Source organism: Eumetopias jubatus, unplaced genomic scaffold (assembly GCF_037043125.1).
Source record: "Eumetopias jubatus isolate StellerSeaLion01/CBP00866 unplaced genomic scaffold, mEumJub1_p1.0 scaffold_7, whole genome shotgun sequence".
In the NCBI taxonomy this organism is placed as follows: Eukaryota; Metazoa; Chordata; class Mammalia; order Carnivora; family Otariidae; genus Eumetopias; species Eumetopias jubatus.
In genome coordinates, this window is record NW_028274813.1 from 116,796,876 (window position 1) to 116,824,611 (window position 27,736).

At 43.6% G+C, this 27,736-nt stretch overlaps 1 pseudogene; it reads right to left on the reverse strand.

Annotated features, from left to right (window-relative positions):
- Window positions 1–27,736, reverse strand: part of LOC148163972 (acrosin-like) — a 240,030-nt pseudogene that overhangs the window by 39,750 nt on the left and 172,544 nt on the right.

Sequence of the window (27,736 nt, forward strand, 5' to 3'; positions counted from 1 at the left end):
TGTGAAGTCAGATCAATTTTGCTTTTATACTGACTGAAACATAAAAAGAAAAGAAAAAAGGAATTTGGAGCTCCTGGAATACAAGCTGAGAGCTGTGTATAATATGAACATAATTCCTTACCACACATATCCCTTGCCTTTACCTCAAGATCTAAAATGTTATTCAAGGGAAGAATAGAGTCCTTCCTGAGAGGGCATTTTAAATTTTGTCAAAATACCAAGTGTTTTTCAGTGGTTATGGCAATGGCTTTCTTACCGCATGCAATTTCTCTGAACAGCCACATAAGCCTTTATCAACGCTTTCAGCAGATATTAAACTGAATTACTATAATTCCCTGATGTTTTGTCCTCCACAACATAATTGTGCTGAGTTATATGATTGTTATATGTGTTAGCAAGTGGTCTCCTTTCGGATCAGGCTAGGACTTGAGCAGACAGAAATTTGAGCAGTCATCTATCCATTGCTGGGGTAGAACCAGGTAGAATCAGGAAAACCTTCTTGTAGGTATTGAGGATCAGAATCCCATGCCTCTAAGGATAAAGACTGCAATCTTGAGTCAAGAAGCAGACAATAGGCATGGGCAGAGGAGACTAGACTACACACATTTTTCCCTTTCTCATTTAGGGCAGTTATGAAAATGCTGTATGATAATATCAGCTTTGACCCTGGAGCATCCAATCCATTCTCCACACTGCAGCCTGGATGAGGTTTCAGAACAGATGCAATCATGTCCATCCCCAGATTAAAATTATTCTCTGACTCTCCACGGTCCTCAGGACAAAGTCCAAATTCTTTATCACTGCTTGAAAGTATTTTACCATTTGGCATTGGCCTATATACCTGGCCTCAACTCTTCTTGCCTCTTCATTCCAGCCAAACAGAACAACCTGGGGTTCTTAAACCTAGCCAGGTCGGCTTTTTACCCAAATTATTCATGCCATCTGGATATGCTTCCTACAATCCCACGTCCCTTGCCGGGATAACCCCTATTTATTCTGCACATCTCAACTTTTCTTGACTTCCCAAGCCTGAGTTTGGGGGTTCTCCTCTAAAATCTGTGTTTGTCCTTGTAAGAGCATGGACCACATTGTATGTAATTAAACCTGTTAACTTTTCCATATCCTTGATGTGTTTCTTGTCTTGCCTAATATAGCCTAGTATAATCTCAGTGTATAACAGGTCCTTAGTCAGTGTTTACCGAACGAACAGAAGGATGACTTCCAAACCCAAGAGTGTGCCCATCAGTAGAACCTGCAGTTATAGACGTAAGGACCTGTTCTTCATTTCCCATTCAAAATAGTCCAGTTCCTCCATCAGAACGCTGATGTTGAATAAATGATTTGCTGACCAACTCTCCAAAGTTTACCAAAAATAAAGATATTTTCACCTGAAGCCTTGAACTCTCCCTTCTCCCCTTCATTTATCCAAACTGTCTCTGACTTTAAAGGATTTCTAAAGCACTCTCTCCCCTCCATGGAGCCACCCCTGACTATTGACGCCATAGAGTCTGCTCTCTTTTTTTGTTTCCAATCTTCACAGGTTTTCATTCTGCATCTGTATCTTAGCTCTTTATATCCTATTGCTTTCTCATAGTATTATGTTTAGTTCATCCCCGAATTAAACTGTGATTCCCTAAGCACAGGGATCAGTTCTTATATTTCTTATTAAACATATCATGACTCTAGAATAATGCCCACTAAAGTGGCTATCCCTGTATCTCTTACCCTATATCTCTTACTGTATAGTACTTTCTGTTGAAATTTCTGTGTTATTATCTTTGTAGTCATATTTAGCTTCCCCTATTACAATCCAGAGTTTTGCTCTTCTGTGGTCTAATCCGGGTAATGTGTGTGTTACACACAAAATAAGTTTTTGTAGTTGATGACAAGGACGATGATGGTTTGTCTTCAGTAAATATTTGTTGATTACTTGGTTGATTTTCTGTGGCAAATACACCTTCAATCTGAAAAGAGAATACCCATCTTTGTGCCCAGTCATCTGATTAGTGGAGCCCCAGGGACCTGAAGATTTCATGTCCCATTTCTCTTTCACATTTGAGCTTGAGCATCTCCATTTGGATATCCAGGGACCCCAGGGATGGCACCCTCCCTGATAAGTTTCTTCCTTTGGCAGAAGGAACGTCATTTCTACTGTGGAACATTTATCTGTAAAGAATTGTTCTGTAATGAAGAGCACACATTTTGCTTAATGCAAGTCTCTGCATAGCAGAAGGCAACTAGCATTTAATTGCCCCAGCTGCTGATGCTTCCTTGTAATTATCGTATTTCTTTTGAGATTTACAGCTGTAATGAAGACATTAAGAAATGCAATCCTGGAACTCTGCTGCAGTCCCAAGATATTCAGGATTAAGTTGATGATTAATAATATTCATGCACAAGCAGCCCAAGATGATAAACACCATCATCCCTCTATTGTTAGGTTATCTTGGGATCTAAAATTACTTGTTGTACACTGATAATGAAGACTTAAAATCTTCCTCTTCCCATTGTGAAGACCTCACCTTCTCTAGATATATAAGCCCTTCTGTGAAGGAGACAAGCAGATGCAGGACATGCAACCCCATGGAACATGACAGCAATGACAACTCTAACCTTTAATGATGAAGGAAAAATTTCCCAGAAATCCTTGGTTAGTATTAATATCAGTATATTATAATGGTAATGTCTGCTCTGAAAATAATGTTGACATTATTTTATATAGCATATATAGCATTGATAATTGTTTCATTTTTTTTGCTAATTACCCTCTAATCTTTAAGGACCTCAAAACCTAGGTTCATGGTCTTGCCTAAAATGAAGAACAATTTGTACATATCTCCCTACCCCCCCGCCACCAATCATAATATCAATGAGAACAGCAAGTTATTCAAAGGACCCTTCACACTGTACTGTTGGTGTAAAACACAGGATACTGTATGATGTGAATCGAACCCCTCAAATTGAGGAACGTGGCAGATGTGGACATCTCTTTCCTCCAGAGAGGTGAGCCTCAGGCTGCTTACATTGTAATTTGGAACCAGACCCTGAAAAGGTAAGCAGGATAAGCTCTCCAAATTCTCTTTGTTTTCAGGTTAACAACTGCATTTCCCATGTATTCTTGCTAGGGGTATGAGACTTAAAGCAACAGTAAGAGATAATAGAAAGATTATATAGAGCTGGCCTACAACAATGGTGAGTACTGGTTGGTGCAGTGATACTAATAGACTGGCAATGATGGGTGGGAATGATGCATGTGGTATGTTTGTGCTGGCCCAGAAAGTTGAAAAAACCCATACTTACCCAGTACCTACAAAGTGTCAGGCAGCTTAATGTATATTACCTTATTAAACCACCTGTCAGGAAGGCACAGTTACCCCTAATTCAAAATCAAGGAAACAAAGCTTCCAAAAGTTTAAGGAACTGGGACAAGTTCTGAGAACCCTTTCCATGACTGCACACTGTCAGTCTAGAAAACAGAGACATTTCAAGGGGATCATGAGTACACTCTATAACAGAGCTTCCAGTGGAGATATAATGCAAGCCATGTATGTAATTGTAAACTTTCCAGTAGTCACATTTTTAAAAGCAAACATAAATGGGTGGTAATTTTTATATTTTATTTAACCCAGTGTATTGCAGGCATGATAATTTGCACATGTAAAACAACTACTGAGATTTTTTTTTCATCCTAAGACTTCAAAGTACAGTATATATTTTATACTGATTGCACATTTCAATTTGGACCAGTGTACATTTTGGACTTAGACCTCATTTCAAGTGCTCCACAGACACATGCGGTTGGCGGTTACCATGTTGGACAATGCAGCTCTATATTGTGCATGGTATGTTTCACAAAAGGAATATTAAACAACATTAATAGTAAGTGGTGAGAGGTTGCCTTTGCTGGGTTTTATTCATTCACCCATCTGATCTTGGCTAAGCACCCAGTGCACAAGCAACCGTAGGGGATAGGTGGAAAACTAATCATGCTTTCAGGGGATTCAGAGTCAAGCAGGAGAGAGAAGAGAAACAACAAAGAAGAATAAATGGGGGCGCCTGGGTGGCTCAGTCGGTTTGATTTCAACTCGGGTCATGATCTCGGGGTCGTGGGATTGAGCCCTGTGTTGGGCTCCGAGCTCAGTGTGGAGTCTGCTTACCCTTCTCCATCCACTCCTCCCTCCACCCCCTCTAAAATACATAAATAAATACAATCTTAAACAAAAAGAATAATTAGGGTGGGGAGGGCAAAAAGTGCCACAAGAAAAGCACAGGTAGAAAAAATGCTATGGGACTTCAGCAGAGGGAGAGGCTGCTTCTGGCTGGGAGACCAAGGAAATTCTGGGTCATTAAAAAAAAAAAAAAAGAAGACTAGAGAGCAGGCAGACAGAGTTCTGGAGAAGGGCACTGCAAGCAAAAGCAGCAGCTTGAGCAAAGGCGTGGAGGTGGGTCAAGCATGGAGTGTCTGCGAAAAATGGAGAAAAGTTCTGTAAGCTTGCAGCTTAAAAGGAGTCAAGAGGAGGAGGAAGGGGAGAGCTTTGAGGAGTAGGCGGTGGGCAATCATTATAGCTTATGAGCAAGAGACTGGTTCCATGTTCTGGCAGCACGGTATGCCATTTGGAACAAATACTTGGAGATGGTGAGGGGCCTTCTGCAATCATCTGAGTGAGAGGTACCGAAGTCCTCAATGAGAAGGAGAATGGAAATAAAAAGGAGAAGGCCCAATAAGTAATATTGGAGTTTCCATGGACTGGATTGGCAGCTGTGTAGAATGAGGAGGAAAGAGTCCAAGATGCCAGGGTGCCTAGTGTCGTGTCAGCACCAGGAACAGCAAGCACGTGGAAAAGAGAACAGAGAAAACAGATTTGGGGAGGAAAGATGATGGTCCAGGTTGGGACCTACTGAATTTTACTGATAACCTTTTATTGGATTGATAAATAAGTAAATAATAAAAAACAGATACTTGATCTCTGCAAGCGCAACTTAGAGAGGAAATGAGCTAGCGTTTAGGGAAGTAGGAACTTTTAATTTTCCACATCTGTACCCTCAGCAAGGAGCCTCACGTTTGTGTGTCTCATTATCCTCGAATGTAAATGATGATGATGGAAACTCCGTCTTGGCGTTGAGTGACAACCCAATGAGTTGGGACAGGTAAAAGTTGAGAACAGTGCGTGGTCCACAGTAAATACTCAAGAAATGTCAACTATTATGACTATTATAACAATTCTTCCATTTGGGAGATAAGTCAAGACCCACTGCACCTGTGGCAGTGAAGGTTTCCATCATTTCATTTCTCCGTGGAAGGCAGAATCAGCAAGAGCTTCTTAGATGGACTCACGGCCTAGGATTCCCTACACTCTCTCTAGTTTGCGGACACTTCTAAGAGGTAATTCCGTTTCTATGGTAGAAGAATCAGTGTTGAGGCGCCTGGGTGGCTCAGTTGGTTAAGCGTCTGCCTCCAGCTCACGTCCTGATCTCAGGGTCCTGGGATTGAGTCCCACATCAGGCTCCCTGCTCAGGAGGGAGTCTGCTTGTCCCTCTGCTCCTCTCCCTGCTTGTTGTCTCTCTCTGTCTGTCTGTCCCTCTCAAATAAAATCTTTAAAAAAAAAAAGAAGAAGAATCAGTGTTGGTGGGGGAATATCAGAGTCAAGAGCTGCAGTATCGCTAGAATAAGTGCTTGGGAAACCAGCTTGTACCAACTTGCAGAAGCCGATTGTTAAGTTTTTGAGAATTTTGCAAGTTGGTTGTTGCCATTATTAAAAATGAAATCATATAATCATACAAATAAGTGAATAATATAAAAGTAAGGTAATAAATACTTAAAACTCAGCATTTCAAATTATTTTACTATTATGTATGCTCTTGAGGTTATTCTTACCTGTTTTATCTTTGGGGTGGAAATACAATATAATGTCGTGCTACTCCTCATCTCTTCCCAACATTCAGTGGTGCCACATTGGTAGCTTGAAATCAGCCATAGTGATAATCTTTATACCACAGGATTGGCAAATGCTGCAAATCAGAGCTTAATTTACTATTCTGTGGCCAGACAAAATTAAGGGAATGACAAACTACAGCTCATAAACCAAATCTAGCCCACTGCCTGTTTTTGTATGGCTTATGAGCTAAAAATGGTTTTTATATTTTTAACTGTTGAAAAAAAAAACAAAAGAAGAAAAATATTTCCAGATATATAAAAATTACATTGAATTCAAAGTTTAGAGTCCACAAATAAAGTTTGGCTGGAATACAGCCACACTTATCTGCTTACATGCAGCTTCTGGCTGCTTTCATACTGTGATGGCCGGGTTGTACAAATAGAGATAGTTAAGATAGAGACCTTATGAACTAAAAAACCGAAAATGTTACTATCTGGCCCTTTGCAGAAAACGTTGGCCAATCCCTGGTTTGGACTTCAGAAAGTGGTAGAGGAAATTTAACTAATACAGATTAAATTTTTTAAACATGTCGTGTCTGGTTATTACATTGTGAATAAAAAATTGAGGAGATATTCTTCCAGTTTTCCTCCAGTACTCAAATCATTGACAAGTAAGTTCCGAGATATATGTCTTTCTTGTTTTACTTAGTCTCACTCACTGACTTAAAGGAAAACATTCACTAACATTCATGTAAGAACCACATCTGTTTCTCAGTGGCAACTGTAGATTGGCTATAGGTATAAGAGTTTGGCACAAATTAACAAAAACATTCTGTAAGAATCAATTGATTTACAACAAAGAGTATTATGTATTTTATTATTATTAATAAATTGTGTGCTACATATCCTTTACACCAGTATGGTTTATAATAAACTTATGTCTGTAAATAGAGGCATACTCCCCCACCCCCCAACCCCACCCCACGGAGCCAGTTGTTAAACACTTAGTAGCACATCACTGACTAAGGTCCTTTTTTCACCTCCTCACATTCTTACGTCTCCTAAGAAATAGTGGGAAAATCCCAGCAATTATCAGTCTGGTAATCTACAGTGACAACAAGTTAGGAGACCAGGGACAAGTCGAGTCTAAAATGAAGCTTGGATCGGGGCTCCGCTGAGAGTCTTTAAGACTACGCATAACAACAACCTATTATTCATACTTCAAACAGATTTCCTGAACTGTACTGTTGAATTCCCAACAGAGTTTTAGCTTCGATTATTTTCATTTGGAATTCTTTTTTTTTTTCATTCTTTGTTCTCCTTTCTCCAAATTGGACTAGAATCCTGCCTTCCAGAACCCCTGAAACATGGAACTCTTTTGATAGTCTCCCACGTGACTTAAAAGCTTGGACATCTCTTAAACCTGGAGTGCTTCCTCCATCTTGCTCTTACCTCAATCAAAATTACATAAACGGAGACCCCAGAAGCTATCACTCAAATTAAATCTGGCCTCTGGGCAAACATTAGGTAAAAGACCACCAGAAGGATGTCAAGCAGTTCTTGTTCTCATTGCAAATTTATCTAACCACACACTCAAAGAAGGGCATGTTCAAGGCCCGATGGCAGAACTCGGGTGTTAATGTTTTCAGCATTTCTCTTCTTGAGACTGAGGGTTGTTGGAGTCACTCACAGAAAATAGACAACTTTCTTTTCTTTTTTATCATACTGCAGCTAATCCAGTATCAGAAATTAGGTGATAATAATAGTAACGTAAAGACAAACGTAATAAAGCTTTGGGTTGCTAGCATCCATAAGAGAAGAATGTATTACCTACTTGTTTTCTAAAGTGAAGACAATGTACACTGCACATTTAAAAACTGCTCATTTCACCTCAGTGTGCTTTCTGAGGAAATGAGTCTCAGATACCAAATCAATGCTTTTATGTAAACATTTTTAAATTGGAGGCCAGGTTAAATTACGACCATAATCAAAATTAATAGCGTAACATTTTTTGAAACATTAGGTGTCTGAGAAAATTATCCCTTGTCTTCGCCATGGGACTGTGTTACCAATTGATTTTAAAACTACTCTGATGATCTCATGGTTATCTTGGGCTGTCATTGACTAACATGTCACATCACACCTTTCATCAGCTAACCATGCTTTTGCCAAATAATGTGAAGTCAAACTGCTTATCTTTTCTCAAACTAAGGAAATGCAGGGGGTGTGATGTTTTAAATTAAGCAAGATTATCATTCTCATAAGGATAGAAGAATTTAAAAATAGTTGTACCAATCCAGAAAGCCTTTATTTGTATTTCATATATTAATTTAGCTCTAAATAATATATTCCATCCTTTTAGAAGTTTCAAATTGAGCAATCACTGTTTGTTTGTTTGTTTTTTCTTCTCATGGATGACTTGCAAAAATAGTAGAAGCTATTTTTTCAATATATTGTCCAAAGCAACAAGATTTCTAGTATGGAAGAAAAAGATTGCTGATACTTGTTTAATGAATTGTTGCCCTGAAATACTGCCCTAAACTTACAAAATTCCTCCTTAAAATTGCTGAATTTATTAGAATGGCGATCCATTTCATAAATGACTAATGGTCACATCCTTCAGTGTGTTGTATACAACAGCAGTAGCTAATGCTTGACGATGGGCTGTGATTATGACCTTTACTATATCACAGTAAGAAATCTGAGTAATTCATTTGTAGTAATAACACTGATTAAATGACACGACGGGCTTGTACGTCGAGGCTTTGCTACATAGGATGAACATTTCTAATTCTAGAAAACAAAGGCATACGTACATCTATAGCCATATGTGTGTGTATATCTTTGTGTATTCATATACGTATAATCTGTAGTGAATTTGATTTGCTCAAACATAATTCGCTTCCCCCAAATTAGACAGACAAAGCAAAAATAAATAAAAGGCCATTGTGGCATCATCTAGTTGTTTGAAGTCTGAGTTTCGCGATTCCTTTTAAGCACCTGACATTTTCATTTTGTTCTAGCAGTCCCATTTTTAGTTCCTCCCTCCTATGTGGCCAGAAATGAAACCTTAACAACGTGCCACATTCCCCTGAAATCTGATTATAAATTGCATCTGTGTGTTTTCTCAGCAGCAAGTGGAAGCTTCATATTGTTTTGTAGAAATCTACACAGCTGGTGCTAAACTGTGATTTTATTCAAACTCTGCATGAGAATTGGAGAATTATAGACAGAGATAATAAATAGGCCTCTAGCAGAAGAGCTAAAAAAGACAAAAGGGCAAAGAAACACAGGCAGAGTGGGATACAGTGTGATCTCGCCTGCAAAGATTGAATGCAAGACTGTTTCCTATCAAAATCCACATCACTAAGCCATAATGGAGTCCAGGTTAACAAACACTGTGCTTACTCTGTGCTGGCGATGATCTAGCTCTGGTGATACCAAGACCAATAAGGAGGCATGATCCCAGCTCTGAGGGAGCTTATAATCAGTGGATTCATACACAGTGTGGAGAGCTAATGATGTACAGAATGCAACTAGGAAGAGCGTTGGGGCACTCGGCCAGGAATAGCATGGGATCAGAAAATGCTTCCTGAAGGAGATGATGCTGGAAATGTGTCTAAAATCACACACACTGCTGCAACGTGAAAAGACCATTGGACTCAGAACCTGAAGAAGATGGTTTGAGTCTTAGGTCTATTGTGATCACCCATTAGCTGTGTGATCTGTCAGTAATCATAGTAGCTAGAAGGTGTCACCTCTTATTGTGTTCAGGAAGCCACTATGCTCTAGTCTTCACATGCACCATCTACCTCGTGGGCGAGACACAATTATTTTCCTTCCCATTTGCAGATGAGGAAACTGCATCCCAGAGACATTGGGTTACTTGCTCATGGTCAAGGAATGAGTGAAGTGAGTGAATTTAAGCCCCAGCTGTCAACTACTGCTACAAACTCTAACCTTGCCAAGACTTGGGTTAGTTTTCTATATAATGGGGCTAATCATGCCTGTCCTATTTGATGTTGCAAAGTCTTTTGAGGATCAAATGAGATAATGTAAAATGCTTTGACAAGTGTAGGTCCAATAACATACAAGACACTAATTCTTTTTCCAGCCACTGTAGCATTGAATTACCATGTCCTGTTGTCCTGTCAGCACATGCAATGACTATTTTCCCTAGCCCAGAGCTACAAAAGCTCTGTGTGATAGTAGAGCATGTTTAACATGCAGAGGATGTACTAATTGTTGACTTCTCCAACCATGGGACATGTATCCATGGATACACATCATTCCTGCCTAGATCCGCCACTCTCAATATTGTGATATCTGGAGTGTATATGAGTCCCAGGAAACACCATGAGGGGGTTGCTCAAGAGAAGTCTTGCTGAAGGATTCCATGTGAGGGCTATTCATCCACCATCTCCCTCAGACCCGAGCTAGGTGCTGTCCTAGGAGGAGGAGCTAAGAGTCCTGGATTTGAACTTGGTTCCTTTCTAGTTAAGCATCCTAGGTTGAGGTAGAGGAGTTGGTTGGGCACATAGGACTGTGATATGGCCAGATCTGGCAAAAGCTTGGCCTGTGAAGTTGAATGATGAGAGAAGAAGAAGGGAGGAGGACGGAAAAGCTTTGAGGGTCTCTGCCAACTATAATCAAAGGTCTCACCCATGGTCTTTTCCCCAAACGTGGGTGTGGGACAGACACCTCAGAGCTGAGAAATGGTAACTGGAGTCTAAATGCGGACTTTTCCACACTTTTCTCAGAGTTATACTGCCACATAGAGGTCATTACATGGTCACAGAAAATGGGAGGGTGGCAGAGATGGTTCCATCTTCAAGTTATGTTTTGTTCCAAGTGCAGGATGGAGAATCAGATAGAAGGTGATTAAAAATCCCACTTTAAATTTATGTAAATCTTGGCTCACTGTTTATTTCTAGCATATGTGTATTGGTGAAATCTAAAGTTCACAGCAATCCTAGAGCAAAGAAGTTAAATGCAGCTATCAATAGAAGATTCTAATCCATGAACAACAGCCAAACTTTAATATTCTCTGATATTTCTGAGTTAGGTGCTGTAGAACAGTCCTTCTCAAACTTTATAAAGTGCATGTGAATCACCCAGGTGTGTTATTAAATGTATGTGTAGACTCACAAAATGTGGGGTGCTGGTACATTTCTAACAAGCACCCAGACAATGCCTGATGTTGTGACCCATGGACCACACTTTGAGCAGTGAAGCTGTAGGGGATGCAAAGATAAATAAAATAGATGAAACAGTATTTCTGCTCTTAAGGAGCTTGCATTTTGCCACAAGACAGACTAATGTTACATTATTGCTTCAAAGAATCAGTGTAAAGCTGATTCTCAGATTATTTTTTAATTGTAGGAAAATACACATGTAAAATTTACCATCTCAACCATTTTTAAGTGTACAATTAATGTTAACTATATTCACATCGTTGTGTGCAACCGGTTGTTAGAACTTTTTCATCTTGCAAAACTGAAACTACATCCGTTAAACAACAACTCCCTATTTTCCATACATTGAAGACCTAGCCTCATGTGGAACTCCTAGAATATTATCATCACATTAGTCTTCAACATATTGTACTTACCAGGAGTTTTATTTTACACTGAGTCATTCTATTGAGTTTAACATGAGCTGGGAGCAAAGGTAATATCACCAGTGATAACCTAAATCAGTTCATTTTATGTGGACAGAATTTCTCTGCCTTTAAATTTATAAATATTAAAATTAGAATATAATTGAAGCTGAATTCTGTCCCATTCTAGAAATAAATGATAATCATCTAGAAATATATGAATTGGAAAAAAGTCCTTGTCACCTCTTCGAGATATATTTCCAATAAATATATACTTCTTGTTCAATAAATATTTATCCAAACATAAAATACATATAAATACAAACAATTATAATAATCCCTCTACCCAGGAGGTATTTTTCAAACTGCTTTAAATATAATACATATACCATAAAGTTTACTCATTTTAAATGTACAATTCAATGAATTTTATGTTTACAGAATTATAAAACCATCATCACAATCTAATGTTAGAACATTTCTATCAACCTAAAAAAAAAAAAAAAACCCATGCCCATGCCCATTTACAGTCAATTCCAATAACCAACCACAGCCATAGGTAACTACTACTCTACTTTCTATTTGCCATTAAAAAAATTTACAAAAATAGAATCATATAATATATGTTCATGTCTGGATTCTTTCACTGAGTTTTATCCATGTTGCAGTATTTTGGGGACCAAATAATACCAACTATATGAATTTATTACAATTTCAAAAATCCATTCATCAGTTGATTGATACTTGTTGTTTGGGTTAGTTTTACTTTTTGGCCTTTTAAAATGCTATGAACATTTCTGTCAAGTATACTTGGATATTTTGTATATGTGTACCAGTATTTGTATTGTTTGTATTATATGTATTATAGGTGTTCTATTTCCAGAATAAGACAGGATTCAGCACCAATTCTATCTCAATTTTAACATTTATCGATGAGAAAGCTGAGAAACAGTATTCACCTAAACTAAATAAAGAAAAGTGGAAGGAATTTTATAACAGCAGCATCACTTGATTTTTTTGAACCAAGAGATGAAAACATGTACACAACTTCACCTCTGATGGGAATTGCAGGTCATAAAGTAAGTCTACATATAACTTTTTAAGAAACAGTCAAACTGATTACCAAAATATGGCTGCGTCATTTAACATTGTACCAGTAATACATGACGGTTTGAATTTCTCCACATCCTTGTCCACACTTGTTAGTATCTATCTTTTTTTATTACAGATATTCTAGTGGGTAAATAATGACATATTGTGTTCCTTATTTCCATTTTTCTAAAGACCAATTACATTGAACATATTTTCATATGCTTTCTGGCCATTTGTATATCTTTGGACAAATGTCTATTCAAATCCTTTGCCCATTTTTAAATTATATTACATATCTGTTTAGTTATTAAGTTATAATAGTTCTTTATATATTCTAAATACAACTCAGATATAATAATTTGCAAATAATTTATCATAGTCTGTGGGTTTTATTTTCAATTTCTTTTTTTTTAAGATTTTATTTATTTATTTGACAAAGAGAGAGAGAATGAGAGCAGGAACACAAGCAGGGGGAGTCGGAGAGGGAGCAGCAGGCTTCCCGCCGAGTAGGGAGCCCAATGTGGGGCTTGATCCCAGGACCCTGGGATCGTGACCTGAGCTGAAGGCAGACGCTTAATGACTGAGCCACCCAGGCGTCCCTTATTTTTAATTTTTTGATGGTGTCCTTTGAAGAGCAAAAGGTTTTAATTTTGATGATGTACAATTTACCAATTTTTCTTTTATTGCCTATATTTTGGGGGTGGTAACTAAGAAATCATTGCTTCACCCAAGTTTATGAAGATTTACTCATGTTTTCTTCTAAGGGTTTTGTAGTTTTAGTTCTTACAGTTAAGTCTTTGATCCATTTTGTGTTAATTTTTTACTATGGTATGACATAAGGGTCCAAATTCACCTTTTTTGGATGAATTTGCAATTGTTCTATTTGTTGAAAAGAATATTTCTTTCCCATCAGTTTTTCTTGGCAATTTTGTTGAAAACCAGTTCACTGTAAATGGGCTTATTTATGGGTTCTTAATTCTGTTCCACTTTTCAATTCTATCCTACGTAGGTTTGTCCTATGCTAGTACCAAACTGAATTGATTACTGAAGCTCTGTAGTAAATTTTGATATCATAAAGTGTGGGGGGAGCTAAGATGGTGGCATAGTGGGAAGACCCTAGGCTTACCTCGTCCCTCAAACACAGCTAGATAACTATCAAATCTATTTGATAGTTAAAAATCTATTCTTCTGAATAGCCAAGAAATTGACCTGTGGACTGACAAACTGCACAACTAGAGGGAAAGAAGAGGCCACATTCAGGAAGGTAGGAAGTGTGGAGATGGGCTTTAGGGGAGAAATGAATCATGGGTGCTGCAGAGGGGAGGGGGCCGAGGTTGCAGAAACAGGAAAGACAGAGTGGAGCACACAGGGATATGCACAAGGGGAACACTTCCTCAAAGCCATTGGCTGGGTAAACAAGAGGGGCTGATTTTCGTGAGTTTTTGCAACCAGTGGGGCTCAAAAACTGGAGTTTTAGAGGTCCACAGGCTTGGCTAGGATAGAGTCCTGACGGCACTCCCCTACTCCAGGAGAGAAGGCATGTAAGCAATCCTGGGTTGGATGGCACAATCTGAGCATCACCAAAGGCTCATGGAGAGAGACTGTTCACTCTTCTTAGAGTCCATCTGTGAGAAGTGACATTTGCAGAGTTGCCTCTCAGGTGACGAATGATCCAGTGGACACCATCTCCCTCCCCCACCCCTCAGCATAGGCACAGAGATACCTGCTGAGGGTGGCTAACCCAAATACTGGAGCTTTAGCCTGCTTTGCTCCAAAGCCAAAATATAGCAGCAGAGTATAAACAGCACATACCAGACACATTCCTTGGAGCACCAGGCCCTGAACACCATATGGCCTCCCCTTTTTAAGGCCATTACTCTCAGGGACAGGAGACATAACAGGCTTTTCTAATGCACAGAGGAAGACAGAGACCTAGACAAAATGTCAAGACAGAGGAATTCATTCCAAAAGAAAGAATAAGATCACAGCCAGAGATCTAATGGAAACAGATATAAGTAATACGCCTGATGGAGAACTTAAAGCAACAATCATAAAGATATTCACTGGACTTGAGAAAAGCCGCAAAGACCCTTACCACAGAGATAAAGGAGCTAAAAAAATTAGACAGAAATTAAAAATGCAATAACTGAAATTTGAAACCAACTGGATATAATGACCTAAAGGATGGAAGAAGCAGAGGAACACATAAGTGAAACAGAAGATAGAATTATGGAAAATAATGAAGCTGAACAAAAGACAGAAAGAAAAGCTATGGATCACAAGAGCAGACTTAGAGAACTCAGTGACCATATCAAATGTAGTAACATTCGTATCATACTAGTCCCAGAAGAATAAGAGAGACAAAAGGGAGCTGAAGGTTTATTTGAGGAAGTAATAGCCGAAAACTTACCTTAATCAGGGGATGGAAATAGAGATCCAAATCCACAAGGCACAGAGAACTCCCATCAATATCAAGAAAAGCAGGCCAACATTAAGACACTGTAGTTAAACTTGCAAAATATAGTGATAAAGAAAAAAAGTCCTAAAAGCAGCAAGACATTTCCCTACCTTGCAAGGAAAACCCATAATCTACTGGCAGATCTCTCAACAGAAACCCGGCAAGCCAGAAGGAAGTGACATGATATATTCAACCTGCTGAATGGGAAGAATATGCAGCCAGGAATACTCTATCCAGCAAGGCCATCATTCAGAACAGAAGAAGAAATAAAGAGTCTCCCAGACAAACAAAAACTGAAGCAGTTCGTGACCACTAAACCAGCCCTGTAAAAAAATATTAAAAGGGACACTTTGAGTGGGAAGGAAAGAACAAAAGTGACAAAGACTAGAAAGGAACAGAGAAAATCTCCAAAAACAATGACAAAACAAGTAATAAAATGGCACTAAATATATATCAATCAATAATTACTCTAAATGTAAATGGTTAAATGCTCCAATCAAAAGACATAGGGTGTCAGAATGGATAAAAAACAAGACCCACCTATATGCTGCCTGTAAGACTCATTTTAGACCTAAAGACATATGCAGATTTAAAAAAAAATACTGATTCAAAGGGATAGATGCACCCTGTTTATAGCAGCATTATCAACAATAGCCAAATTATGGAAAGAGCCCAAATGTACATCAACTGATGGATGGATAAAGAAGATATATAGAGAGATATATAGATGATAAATAGATAGATGATAGATATATTTATATAATGGGATATTACACAGCCACCAGAAAGAATGAAATCTGGCCATTTGCAACAATGTGGATAGAACCAGAGAGCATTATGCTAAGCAAAATATGTCAGGCAGTAAAGACAAATACTATATGATTTCATATGTGGAATTTAAGAAACAAAACAGATGAACCTATGGGGAAAAAAAGAGAGAGAGAGGCAAACCAGGAAACAGACTCCACTATAAGGAACAAACCAAGGGTTCCTGGAGCAGAAGTGGGCAGGGGGATGGGTAAAATGGGTGATGGTTATGGAGGGTACTTGTAGTGATGAGCTCTGGGTGTTGTATGAAAGTGATGAATCACTGTATTATTCAAATAAAAACTCAAAACACAAAAGAAACAAAACAAACAAAAAAAATGTCCTTCCCCTTTGTTCTTTTTCAAGATTGTTTTGGCTATTCTGGCTCCCTTGCATTTCCATGTGAGTTTAGGATTAGCTTGCCGATTTCTGCAAAATAGTTGTCTGGGATTTTCTTAGGGATTATGCTCCATCTATAGATCAATTTGGGGAATATTGCCATTATAACGATTCTAAATCTGTCTGCGAGTATGGAATGTCTTTCCGTTCATTTAGGTCTTCTATAAACACTGTCAGCAATGTTTTGTAGTTTTTGGTGTACAAGTCTTGCACTTATTTTGTTAAATTTATTCCCAAGTGTTTTGTTCTTGATGGTATTCTCATGACATTCTTAATTTCATTTTTGAAGCGTTCATTGCTAGTGTTTAGAAATACTATCGATTTTTGTATGTTGATCCTTTATCCTGCAACTTTGATGTACTTAGTAGCTTTGTAGTAAATTCTACGGTTTTCTATATATAATGACCTTGTATTTAGAAATTTCAAGTTTTTAAACACTTTTAACTTTTATGGCTATTGCAAAATTTTAAAATTAGATTTAAATTTATGTACCTATGATGCAAAGAAGTTTGATAGGTGATCAAGAAAAGACTTTCCAGAATAAAGCAATATTATATTGGGATAAGTTTTCATGAAGAACTATGGAAATACAGGTTTAGGAAGAAAAGGAAGGATGCAAAATTTTGTATTAAAGAAAAGCTTGTTCATGTAGTTATAAAAATTGATGAAGGATATCAAATTGCCTGGTATTTAGGTTCACACTGGCTACATTTAGAAGGGTTATGTAGCAGTTTTATTTTAAAACTCTCAATTTACTATCGAACAATTTGCATATTTTGCAACTATTTAAATCATCAAAATTTTTAGGTATGGTCTATCTAAAAATGAGGGAAAAGGTACAGTCACATGTTTCCAGAATTCTTTTAGGGAGTATACGAGCAAAATAATTTAAACCCTTGTATTAACGTGTACCTTCCTACCAGGTTTTTCTCTTTGGGATGACTGTTACCTTTCTTCGAGTGGGGGAAATTCCCAAATGGCCCCTAACTTAAAAGCCTCACCCAGTGATCCCACAACAGTCCTCATCATTAACTAATTTTGACTGAGGTCAGTACTTCATGTAGAATTAAGTCACTGCCATCCCTCAACAAGTCACTTAGGTAGGCGTAAGTGCTCAGGGCACCCTAGGTATAGTTTTCTAAAGGCAAGTCTATTGAAGAGTATAAAGTGTCATCTATAGCATTTTAGTCATTTTAAAGAAGTTTTGGAGCAAGGTCAGGCATGTTCACTTTGATCCTCCCTTTTTAGCCCCACAATCATAAATGGTATCAGCACAGTTGCTCTTTATCCTGAGGAGTCAGGAATGTAACATGGGCAGTACTGCTGCGCGCACACACACAGACACACGCACACACACACCTGGAGACTTTTACCATCGGCGGCAACCGTCTTAGAATACATGAGTAACAGAGCCTGGCTTCCAGGAGAGTTGGGAGAATCAGCCCTGGTGCTCGCACGTGCACTGTGTCCAGGGCTGCTCCCTCCAGCCGCGCCCGCTCTCGCGGCCCACCGCTCTTTCCCAGCCCCTCCGGCGGCCTTGGTCCGCGGTGGGGACAAAGACACCGCGCAAGCGCGGGCGCTGACGACGCGCGCGAAGGCCGGGGCTGGGCGTCCCCGCGGAGCGGCCGCTTCACGGGATTCTCTGGGAGCCCTCCGCCCGCGTCCTCCAGGATCCGGAGCTGGCTGACGTCTCCTCACACACCATCTAGAAGGTCAGCGTGGGAAGGCCTGAGGCGGGGCCGCGGAGGGTAAGCCACCCGAGTGGGCGTCACGCGAAGGCCGGCCTGCGGCTCCCCGCCGCGAGAGCGAGGGCTTGGAACGCTCTGTGAGGCCCAGCGTCAGGGCTCGCGCGCGTGCGAGGCGCTGAGAACCTCGAGGCCGGCCTCGGCCCAGCGCTTCGATGAGGCGCGGCGTCTGAGGGAGCAGGCCGCGGGGGTGCGGCCGCCGGCAGCCAGGCGGGGAACTCTCCAAGGGGCGCCCAAGCGCCCGAGGTCTCGAAGGCACAGGTGGGGCGGCGGCCGGCGGGGAAGGACGCGCGGGTCGCGGGAGCGCCTGGCGGGGCGGGGGGAGGGGCAGGGCCGAGACGGCCGGAGCCCTCCTCCGAGGGTCAGACGTGACACTTTCGTTGAAGGAAGCCATTGCGAGAGGACAGTTTGAGAAGTTGTTCTCCCAGCCCCCGTTGTAGATTTACGGAACCTAACCTTCGAGCTCCGCGCCCCCTACGCCCTTCACTCCATTTACTGGCTGACGCTGCCCCCCCACCCCTTTGATCGTGCGCTTGGCACCTTCCTGTCCGCCCTTCTTGCTGCCTCGTGCGCGCTGTTTACTTGGCTTCGGAAAATGGCTGTGGTTTTGCGCCCTTACAGCTTCGTGAAAGTTCGGAGTCTTTAGAAAATGTCGGCAACCAATAGCGATTGTGTTGGGAACGGAGAGCGCACGGATTTTGCTCTTTCGAATACGTTTGTTCATGTTCGTGAGGGATCCAGCACCGCAGAGGCTCTCTCCGACCTCATTTCTATGTCTGGAAAAAGTTTCTCTTGGAACGTGCACTGTTCCGGGACGCGGCCTTATTGCGTTACGGTGGGGTTGGCCCATTTTCCCACGAACTGAAGAATCGTTTTACTCCTTCACTTAGGGATCCTCGAAATTTACTTTATTGCCTTGTAATTTAGTGGATTTGCGTTCAAGATTGTTGCTGCTTCTGAAATACAGGTTTAAATATTTAAGAGTTCCACAAGTTTTCTTTGAAATGTCCAGAGGAAAAACCAAGAAAAAGGAATGTAAGAATGTCCCCAGTTAGGAAGGGAGCTATTTTTTTTATTGCTCTCCTTTTTGCAATAACAGACCCCATTTGGTGACTTTATAGGAAACCGGTTGGAAACAGGAAGGTTTTACGCTGGTTCTTTCTCACCGTGGGCTTTCTGAAACGTCGTTTGTGTAGTTCCCCTGACAAGAATGGGTGGGACGCTATTGCAGGGGTTGCATACCGGTATTTGGAGAAGTTCCGTCTTCTTTTTTTGTAAAGGGCCAGGCAGGCAGGCATTAGAGCACCTTTTGTACTAGAGACTACTTGTGATGTTGACCTTACCTTGATAGTTACTGCTTTTAGGCTTTATGGGATTGAACTAAGATGTCAGCTGTTTGATTCAGAATTTTACCTTTGCTCCTGAGATTTACTTTTAAAGCTTACACGTATGCACATCCACTCATAGTTGTGTCTGAAACAAACAGGTTTTACTTCTTTTATTAGAACGTGTCGAAAAATAAATGCGCTCTTTGTATCTGGAACCAGGATTTGGGTTCGGATTTAAGAGGATTATACTGGTGTGGGTACTGTTTTATTTAATACTATAGATTGACCTTCCAAAACTTCCTGTTCTCAACTTTAAAAATGAAAGGATGTGAAGGGCGCCTGAGTGGCACAGTTGGTTAAGCTGCTGACTCTTGGTTTCCGCTCAGGTCCTGAGATAGAGCCCAGCCTCCCGCTCCATGCCCAGCTGGAGTCAGCTTAGGACTCTGTCTCCCTCTCCCTGTGCCCCTCCCCACCTTCAATAAATAAAATCAATCTTTATTTTTTTCTTTCTTAAAGACTTTACTTGAGAGAAAGAGAGAGAGAGGGCAGAAGTTGGGAGAGAGGGGAGAGGGAGAAGCAAGCTCCCCGCTGAGCAGAGAGCCTGATGCTTGTCCATTCCAGGACCCCAGGATCATGACCTGAGCTGAAGGCAGACGCTCAACTGACTGAGCGACTCAGGTGCCTCTTGCTCTTTAAAAGAAATTTTAAAAACAAAAATTAAGATATGTGGAATCATGTAATAAGGGTTTTTGTCTTTTCAAGCCACTTGATAAGGTCTTAACTGTAATTAGGGATATGACAGGTATTATTCATATTTTTTGTTTTGTTTTTTAAAGTACTATTTTGCAGTTCTTACCCTGTGAAGTGCATTTTCTCAGTGACTGCTGAGAATATATCAAATCCTGGAATAAATCCCAAATTAATAATACAGAATTTTAGTACAGACTTTTACTTTCTGTGCAGAAATTCCCAACTACATTTCACCTCATTTCCAGGTGTTTTTCTCCTGCTAAACTTTTTCTGTCTCCCAAGATGGAGATGCCAGCAAGAAATGCTATTCAGCAACTGACCCATGGAATTACACCACGATCACCACTTCCCAGCACTGCCCCCACACACTTTTCTTTTCAGTAGGTAGCCCATTTCCTCCAGTGACACATTATTTCAGGAAATCTTTCAGCACACTATGTAACATAAGCTTTGAAATGTGGGTATATACAAGATCAGGTGTTGAACACCTTTTCACGTGCCATTTAAAGATCCTCTTTTGTGAAGTACCGTCATGTTTTTTTCTCATTAACAGGAATAAGAGGTTATGCCTTTTTAATCTTGCTCGAGTTATTTTAATGGAGTTTTGGGAGGGAATAGGGCTAACTGTATGTGAATAACCTGCCACCTTTAAGTAGAATTGGGTAACTTTAAAGCTTCGTCCAGATAATTTTTTCTCATTTCTGTCCTCTCCAATGATTCAACCTCATTTTTTTTTAAGATTTGTTTATTTATTTGAGAGAGAGTGTGGGCATGAGCAGGAGGGGCAGAGGGAGAGGAAGAGAGAATCCAAAGCAGACTCCTTGCTCAGCACAGAGCCTGACTCAGGGCTCAATCTCACGACCCTGAGATCAAGACCTGAGTTGAAATCAAGAGTCGGATAGTTAAGTGAGAGAGCCACCCAGGCACCCTTCAGTCCCAACTCGGGGCTCGATCCCAGGACCCCCGGGACCATGACCTGAACCAAAGGCAGACGCTTAACGACCGAGCCAGCCAGGCACCTCAGTGTCCTCCTCTCTTTGAATTCTAGCATATTTCAGAGCTGCTGTTGTCCTTCGGTCTTCAGTCATTTGAGTGGTGGGTAAACAGGCCCAGAGGGTGAAGGAACTTTCTATTGTTGTAAAGCACGTGGCAGAGCAGAGCTCCTCAGACCCTGCAGTGCCACACTCCATCACTCTGGAGCATGTGTGTCTCATCTCGCTTGGAGCTCAGGAGTCCCCCCGGGGCACAGGCTCTTGTTAGTAGGGACTCAGCCTCTAGCTGCAGCAAGCTCCCCAACACTGGACAGTGGTGAACAGCACAGGCCCTGACTCTCTCTGTGGGTTGGACACAGTTGGTGGTGGTCAGGTGGCTGAAAGGCTGGAGGGTCCCTTCAGCCGGAAGGACCAGGTCAGGCCCCGTGGCACAACGGCCTGGCGGGTCTGTGCGGGGGACATCACAGGTCTGTGCCAGTAGAGGTCCCAGGCCAGCAGGCCACAGTGGTCTGTGTTTGTTTCAGTGTTGGGTGGATGTCCCTCTCGCTGGGGAGAGAAGTCTGAGGAGGACACGTCTGCTTTCTGGTTCCCTCTCTCCAGTGAGAGACCTCGTCCCAGAGGAGAGGCCGCCATGGTGCATCTGTGCCCCAGGTGGTCGTAGGACAAGTGTGAAAGCTCTCAAGGAGGTAACTCGGTGTTGTGTTCAGCAGGTCTGAACTGTGGGTTGGCTGGCCCTTCAGAGAGCCCTCCTGAGGTCACACGGCGAGCCTGCTGTCTGCCAACTCTCCAGGCACTTGGATTCCGTGTAATTAGGACGCTCCATGCCATGCAATCTCTTTTCTTGTCTTGCCCAGCCTTGGTTACTTGATGTGGCATCATGGAGAAGTCTGGGTCTTTTAGGTATAACTCAGTGAACAAATGCAGAGGGTTTCTGTGGACGCTGAGTTTCAGGAGCCAGGGGCGATGTCAGTGTTGGCACCTCGGTGCCTGCCGCCCCACATGGCCTGTGGGGCCTTGAAGCCATGGCCAGGATTCAGAGACTCCCACACTTCTCAGTATCGTAAGAGATAATAGCAGTGATTTGTTCTCCCGTGTTTACAAACGAGGTTATGCCGTAACTGTGCGCATAGCATGGCGGGGGGGTGTGTGGAAGACAGGCCCCAGCTGGACCTCTGCCCACAAGGGAAGTGCACGAGGCATTCCCAAGTCTAGTTGTAGCCAACTCCTCGTCACGTACTTGTGGTTTGACCTTGCACGAGATTCTCCTCCTTTCCTGGCTTTGTGGGCTTATCTGGTCAGTGAGAAGGGCGCACATGGTGTTCTGTCAGGATTGCATCACATCCATCATGCCTGACTTCCCAAACATTGTTAACAAATGCAAAAGCTGTAGATGTGAATAGCGTACCTTCACTACTTACAGCCATGTGAAACCGTACGTACAGATACGTATGCGGAGCTAGATAATTATGTAGAACTTGATGATTTTGTGGGCCATGCAAGAAGGGAAAGGTCTACCTGTAGGATTACTTCCTTTATGATGACGATTTCGAGAGGAGAGTGTTAGCGTAGGAACATGAGAGGACTGTGTATTGGTGGGGCTGTCACAGCAGAAGTGGTGTTCTTGTGAAGGATCCTGGGGTGGCAGTCGCATCGAGCCATGGACCTTGGTTCGGGTGGGGTGGGCCTCCATCCTGCCAGTCCCCGGTGTACTCAGCACACTGAGCTGTCCTCCTGTCTGTGGTCCAAGTGTGCTGACACGCGCTAGCCCCACCCATCCGCTAACCTGTCCCTCTCCTCCAGAGGCCGAGTGGCCGTGGCCGTGGAGCAGACCAGCCCGGGAGCCAGATGAGCAGAGAGGTCTGTGTGCACTCCTGGCCTTGCTCCTACTACTTAGAACCGGAGAAGCGATGGGTTCCTGGAAAGCTTTCATTAAGTTCTCACTCCCTGAGATTTACAACTGATAAAACCGGGGAGGCACTGGTCAGCTTCCCCCTGTCTAGTGTGATTGAGATCAAGAAGGAGGCTTCTCACTTTGTCTTCAGGTCTCTCACCGTCCTGGAGAAGGACCACCTCAAGCACTGGTTCAGCTCCTTGCAGCCCAGTCGGAATGCAGTCTTCAGCATCATCGAGCATTTCTGGAGAGAGCTGCTGCTGTCTCCATCGGAAGCACCGCTCCCTGTGACGAAGGGGAAGCAGCTGACTGGTCTGATGGCCTGTTCCCAGAATTGCCTGGAAGAGACAGCCTGAGTCCTCCACCATCAGAGCGAGCAGCTGGACAGCATCACCAAGGGCCTGGACAAGATGGAATCTGACCTGGACGTGGCTGACAGGTACAGGGGGCGTTTCTGACACACGGGTCATGCCCCTGCCGTGCGCAGTGACGCCGGGTGGGCGTTGGTGAGGGACACATTCTGTGCCTGGTGCAGAGCTCCAGTCTTGTGTGAATAAGGAAGGCTACCTCGTTTCATCCTATGGGGGAAACAGGCCGAGGGGCCAGGTCACACACCTGAAGTTGCTGTTCTGCACGGCCATGTGGCCGCAGGGTTTGAGCTGAAGCTCTTTGGCTCCAGGAGCTGCTGGCTGTGCTGAGACACCAGCCACTCCCAAACCAGGGACCCCCTCCAGTCTTCTAAACAGTGGGGGCCCCAGGGAGCTTTTGTTTATGTGGCTGTGTGTGCTGACATTGCCGCATTTCTTTAATGTTCTTTTAACAAAAGGCCAACTGATATGGCCCCTGGGTAGCTCAGTCGTTGGGCGTCTGCCTTTGGCTGGGGTCGTGATCCCAGGGTCCTGGAATCAAGTCCCACATCGGGCTCCCTGCTCAGCGAGAAGCCTGCTGCTTCCTCTCCCGCTCCCCTTGGTCGTGTTCCCTCTCTTGCTGTATTTCTCTTATGTCAAATAAATAAAATCTTAAAAAACAAAACAAAACAAAACACAAAAGTGAGAAGATGAACCTGAGGCTAGAGAAGATGCTTGTAGTAACCACTTGTATTCTCACCCGGGGATTCATACCCAGCTAGGTAGAGAGCTCATATGTCAGAATGAGAAAAAGCCAGTTCGGTAGAAAAATGGGCAGGACGATTGATTGGAGTGTAGGGTCAGCTGCCGTCATGGAGATCCTCAGATCCTGTGGCTTGCAGAAGCTGGGAGGCTATTTCCCCCACAGAGAGGTGCAGGCAATTAATAACAAAAGCAAAGAAACACATTGACAACAATACAATAATAGTGGGGGACTTTAACACCCCCCTGACTGAAATGGACAGATCATCTAAGCAAAAGATCAACAAGGAAATAAAGACTTTAAATGACACACTGGACCAAATGGACTTCACAGACATATTCAGAACATTCCATCCCAAAGCAACGGAATACACATTCTTCTCTAGTGCCCATGGAACATTCTCCAGAATTGACCACATCCTAGGTCACAAATCAGGTCTCAACCGGTACCAAGAGATTGGGATCATTCCCTGCATATTTTCAGACCACAATGCTTTGAAACTAGAACTCAACCACAAGAGGAAAGTCGGAAAGAACTCAAATACATGGAGGCTAAAGAGCATCCTACTAAAGAATGAATGGGTCAACCAAGAAATTAAAGAAGAATTAAAAAAATTCATGGAAACCAATGAAAATGAAAACACAACTGTTCAAAATCTTTGGGATACAGCAAAGGCAGTCCTGAGAGGAAAGTATATAGCAATACAAGCCTTTCTCAAGAAACAAGAAAGGTCTCAAATACACAACCTAACCCTACACCTAAAGGAGCTGGAGAAAGAACAGCAAGTAAAGCCTAAACCCAGCCAATGTGACGACCCTCTCAGGAATAGAATGGCACAAAATGCCGGGATGTCATTTCTAAGCTGATGGAGTCTGTGACTTCTACTGGTTCCCTCTGTCCTGGGTTCATTCTCTGTCTCCTTCTCTGTCTCTGTGTGTGTGTCTCTCACAAGAGCAGACCTGTGGTTTCCATGTGCGATGTGAGAAACCGCAGAAGCCTCCCTTGTCCCCGTTTCCCTCTCCGGTCCTGGTGCCCCTTTCCTTCCTAAGGCCTCCTCAACCTGACCGGAGCAGTGATTCTGGATCCTCTTCCACATGGGGACCCTGAGGCTGAAAGAAGTAGGGCCCTGGCCTTGGTCTTCAGACTGGTGGCCCTGTGCTCTTCCACGTTCTGCTGAGCCAGGTCCTAAGCCCCCCAAGCCCCGAGTCTGTCCTCTGCTGAGAAGGACCTCGAGGGGTTAGAAAACATTTTCCCAAGACTGGGATCACAGGGGGTCGGGGATGGATATCCAAGGCCAACAGGCACTTCTACAAGCCTGTGGGACCCTTGGGACACTGCATCTCTGCAGCCCAAGTGACATCAGAGTAAGCTGAGGCCTTTTCTGCTATAGCCCTCCGGACTTGGGGGAGGGTATCTCTTCCTACTCCCAAGTGCCCAGGGTGGTGGTGGACACCAGAACCCAGACCCTGTCTTTTCCCAGTGCCCTGGCAACACCCTGGGTCCCTTGGGGAACCCTAATCATCAGCCCGGACTGTCCCCCCGTCCCTATGGGGCCTGGTTCTGGGTCCTGCAGCGACACAGTGAGGAGAGGTGAGGCCAGGCAGGAGCGGGGAGAGGGCAGAGTGGACTCTCCCTGGGGGCCATGGATCCCTGGTCAGTGCAGACCCTGTTGTGTGCCGGCCCCTCGGGCACCGAGATTCCAGCTCCTGGTCTGGCTCCGGGAGGGAGACCAGAGTGTGGCCCCTGCTAGCTCAGATGTGTCACTCTGTCCTGTAGCTACAGCCTGTCCCACCAGCTGAACTCCACCTCCTAGTCGGCCAGCTCACCTTCACGGTCAAGAACAGGCCATCATAAGGTCAGGGGCCATTGCGTGCCTGGTCAGGCAGGGGAGGGCTCACTTTCACCTCAGGGAGTCTCTGGCTGGTCTAGCAGGGGCTCTGGATGGCTGGCTTTCCAGGTTCTCTGCTGACCAGCTCTGGGACTGGAGCCATTTTACCTCCTCTCGCTGGGCCTCGCTCTCCTCTTCTGTGCAATGGGGTGATGCAGAATGATCCCTCCCATGGCAGAAACATGTGGAGTGCTGGTGATCGACGTAAGCCGGGCACCGAGCCTGGATTGCTGAGTGCAGAGGGGGATGGGGAGCGGTGTGGGCAGTGAGCACTCCTTCCCCAAAAACAATTTAGCTCTTCCATGGAGCCGCCAGACCACTGGCTGGGAGCCCAGGAGCAGTGGCCGACCACACTCCTGACACCAGGCCCCTGCGTGTGGCTCTACCTCAGTACTGGGACACGGTGGGGACCTTGGGACTTGGGGCCAGCTCCTCTCTCTGAGGGAAGGAGACGACAGAAGGCTTTCCTTGGGGACCCCCAATGCCACATAAGAGGGGAGGAGGTTTCCCCCAAACAGTACTTTGAAATTCTGCTTCTGTTAGAACCTGAGCTTTGGGCCATGATTATTTCACTTGCTGGGCTGACGAGATACACTTGTTCTCCAAGACTCCTCCTCAGATGTAGAGCTCTTGCAGGTCCCGGGCATCCTGGAGCCGGGGAGGGAAGAAGGGCCTGTCCCCTCCCTGGCTCCTGCAGGAGACCTGTCCTCCCAAAGGCAGGATGGTTTCGGGTCGTGGTCCTGGGCTAGGGTTGGAGACAGCCTGTCACTGCTCCTGACTCTGGGGCTGAGTGGGCCTTTTTTAGGCATAGCAACACCCAATGATGGCAGGGGCTTCAGAAAGAACACACTCCTGGACCCGGTCCTGCCCCAGGACGGTGGCTGACTTCCCCAGCCCCAGAGGAAGAGGGATATCCTCTGCTTCCTTGGGCTTTGGTCCTCTGACCCACGAGCAAGCACTGAAAATTTTCTAGCCCTCCTCTGGAAGCGCACCATCCCTGAGTGGGCCAGTCACTGTCCACACACGGAGACGGACAACGTGCTAAGTAAGTGCAGGAGGTGATCCTGTTCAAATGGCCTGCAGGTCGGTGGGGTTGCTGCTTCTGTGCCGTCCAGTGGGCCACTTTTCCCTGGATGGAAATCCTCCTGGAGTCGCCTCTCTCTCCTTTGAGATCCGTTCCTGCTGGTTTCAGGACCAAGGGACTCCAACTGAGCATTGTGCCCCATGTACTCAGGGCGATGGTGGTAATGGTCTGTTATGATTATCTGGGAGGGTCCTTCAGGTTCCTGCTCCCCTAGGCACAGGTGTGGTAGCGACAAGCCCCAGAGCCATCCCCCAATTTCAGCATTGTGCGCCATGTTCCCCAGGGATGGTGCTAATGGTCCGTTGGTATTGTCTGGGAGGGCCCTCCAGGTTCCCGCTCCCTCCCAGGCACAGGTGTGGTGGCAAGAAACCCCACAGCAGTCCTCAAGCCTCAGCATTGTGCCCCATGTCCTCAGGGATGTTGCTAATGTTCCATGAGGATCATCTGGGAGGATTCTCCAGGTTCCCGCTTCCCCAGGCACAGGTGTGGTAGCAAAAAGCCCCAGAGCCCTCCCCCAAATTCAGCATTGTGCCCCCGGTGGTGCTGGTGCTGGTCATGGGCTGTCAAGATGGTACAGGAGGATCCTCCAGGTGGGGCTTGGAGCCTGGGTAAACCTGGTCGCACTCAGGTTGCATGAGGAACAGATGAGTTGAGGTCTTCATTTGGAAGAGTCATTTCGCTTTTCCAAAAAGGTCAAGGTCATTGGTCTACTTTAGAA